Raw genomic sequence first — 3,421 nt, forward strand, 5'->3', positions numbered from 1 at the left:
GAACTTAAAGATTATCAGTATGCCACGAGTTAAATATTTATGAAATAAATAGCTCGAGTTCTCCTCCAAATATAAGATTTGAATACGCAAATATATAATAGGAAGACAAAAAAACAAGAAGAGAGGCATCACTAATAGTTGATCCACGCAAGATCAATGCATGCAACTGTGTGAGAGCAAGACAGATCTTCTGCTTAGAGGTAAAGAAGGATATGAGTGTGAGAATAGTTAACTGTGTATAGACCATAGTTAGTTGTAGTTAGGAGATGGTCAGCCAGTTGTCACTGTTAGTTACATTTGTCAGAGTTAGTTGCCACTAGTTGGGGGTCCTTAGCTTAATTAAGTGATTGATTAGGATTGTGCCTATATATAGTCTTATACTGTTATTCTTTCAATATATTTCTTCAAAATAATAAAAATAGTTTCTCTTCTTCCCTTCTTCTCTCTCTGTCACTAATTCCCCCCACGACATTGTTGTGTCCCAGGCTCCATTAATGGAGATCCAAATTTATCTCAGTTGGAGCTTTACTCACATGGTACCAGAGCAGTCGTGAATGATCATGTGCTACATGTGTAATTGTGCGTCGATTTCAGTAGTTTGCTCAAGTTGAACAACGAGAGACGAGAAGATCAATCACACTCATCCTCAGTTTTAATTTCGATTCAACTTACTGAAAACTATTGCTTGTGGCAGAGAACGATGCGAATTGCATTTCAAGCTAAACAAAAATTATGGTTCGTGACAGGTACTTGTAAAAAAGATTCCTTTAAGAAGGAATTACATGAAGAATGGGAGACATGCAATGCAATTGTCCTCTCATGGATCATGAACACAGTATCGTAGACTTCTCACTTGTCGCCCCCCTTTTACTCGCGAAGTAGGGATTTGACACGTGACAAATCTTGTAAATAAGGTATTAAAAGAGGAGAGTCGTCACCTAACGATTTTTTAAGGTGCGTTAGAGCACCTATTTGCAAATGACTCTGGTTTAACTGGGCAACGCCACCAAAGATCGGGTAAGGGCTCAAGTTACCTCAAAGAGAAGGTGTAGACACTTCTCGAGGTCCACAATTATAGTTCCCGGCCGAACTTAAATTATATGGATTAGTCTATATGATCAAGTAAGCAAAGAGAGTACAAAATCTAAGAATTTTATTACAAAGAGATCTTAAATAGGGAGGTGCAACTATTTTTCCGTTCTAATAGGGGGGGGGTCCTGTCCTAAGTTTTTTAGCCTAAAGGATCATCCCATGCAACATAAATAATACTTCACAACTCCCTTAGAATATGGAGTTACTCATATTATTCAGCGGGCACAGACTATCATCTCCTGCTACCTCGATTACTATGTTAAAGTTACTACCTAAAAGCGTTCTAATTCAATTCTAAGTCGTACCCTATGCGTGCATTACCCGTCCCATACCTATGGTCCAGGAGACTTTGAACCTCTATTTGGATGGTTCTAGACCATTATCTAGGCAGCTCAAAATTACAAAAAACTAGGCGACAAGCAAAACATATAAAGACTCCACATAAAACAATTAAAGGCTCATATTGACCTCGACACCTAAGCAGCAAACGAACGCAAACACATATGTCAATTAGAAATTGGCAAACTCCAGAATCTTAAGCCTATAGACATGCTTTCTAGGCGACCAAAGTACGCAGGCAATTCCAGATGTAAGATATTACTTATAGACAGAATTATGCAGGTATGACAAGCTGGTTATTGAAAGTTTTAAGTTACCAATCCTATATGTGTGATGCCTAGGTGATCTACGCAGTTGGGTATAATAGAATCTGCTAGGGAGAGTCCCAGAATTATCCAGATTTTCCTAACAGTGTCGCTCAGGAACAGTGTTTAAGTAGTCTAATATTAACCAATTAACAAGCAATTATTTCCTATAGGCAAGATCTCTAACAGCTGATGATTAGAATTCATTTTATTTATACTTAGTCTTATAAACAAGATTTCTAGTGAACAATGCGATACAATAGCAAACGAAGTGATCAAAATCCTATAGGCATGATTTCTAGCGATTACCTAATAGTGAATTGAAGGAAAGTTTATTGTCATTTGTTCCTATAGGCAGGTTTCTAATGCAGTTGAAAGTAGTCATGCAAATTGAAGGACTGCTCACTTCCTATAGGCATGTTGTCTATAAACACGTAGCAGTAGACATAGCATTTGAACTCATGTTTAATGGTAAACAAGTAGTGTGTGTGTGCTTCTTTTAATGGCATGATCTCTACAGTGCTCATGTGATCGAACAACACATATAACAAACATATTACCAAGTCCTATAAGCATGTTATCTACCCATTGCATGTAGATATTAAATTCTATCCATTCCCTTTTTACTAACACCTCAATTACTTATACAAAAGGTTATTACATGCCCAATAATGAGTAAAATATACAAATGTTACATAATAGTGATAAGAGGCCCATAGAAGGCCCAAATAAAATAAATACCCATCATTGCCAGGGCCTTCAATAGCTCTTACATAGCATACCCAGGCCTTCAACAAAGAGCCACATTCAATACACGACTCAGGGATCCATAGAGGAGTCCAGAACTAGTTTACTCAACCATGGCACCAAGTGTTGCACCATTTAAATTAGCCAATTTAAGTACATAACACATAACAAGGGGAAGTAGAGTGAATAGGAACAGTTTGGGATTGAGGGAGTAACTAAGAATCAAGCCCTAGTATGTCAGAGTTCACAAGGGTCTCAATTGGACCTCGAGCAGTGCTCACACTAGGGAGGCTAACAATAGAACCTAGGTAGCCTTGGCATTCAGCCGGCTAAGAATGAAGAGTTCAGAATAGCATAAATTGCAATTAAGGAGAGTGGACAGAAGTTAGGGGATACACTCATATCCTAAAGTAGACATAGCCAAGTTGAGCATACAGAATAGCCAGTCAAGTAGGTCATAAGACTTGTTCAGTAGAACTTCAACGTTTGGCAAAGTAGCACATCACAAACACATATTGGGAGAATTAGAGGAAGGAACATGTTTGCAAAGTTTGACAAAAAATCAACACTAACAGGTTAAGACCTAAGAAGTCCGATTTAGGCTAAGTATACATCTTAGCATCACAAGACAAATAGGTTAATTCTCATCAGGAGGTAAGGCAGTGTTGAAGCACATATTATGACAGGCCAAGTAACCACTGAAGTAATAAGTGATTAAGACATACTGGCTTGGGGGGGGGGGAGTTAAACATGCTAAAGGGCATACTGATGGAGAGCAGGGTCAAAATATGTCAGATAGGCAAGTCATCAATACAGAAATTCAGAATATGAGGGGAAACATGCTTGTGACATACAGTGGGGGTACATATTCATGCTTTTAAACTCAATCAACTAGTCGACTAAAGAAGTACAAATTATGCATTAAACACCGAAATATG

The sequence above is a fragment of the Nicotiana tabacum genome, chromosome 21 (genome assembly GCF_000715075.1).
Source record: "Nicotiana tabacum cultivar K326 chromosome 21, ASM71507v2, whole genome shotgun sequence".
Classification (NCBI taxonomy): Eukaryota; Viridiplantae; Streptophyta; class Magnoliopsida; order Solanales; family Solanaceae; genus Nicotiana; species Nicotiana tabacum.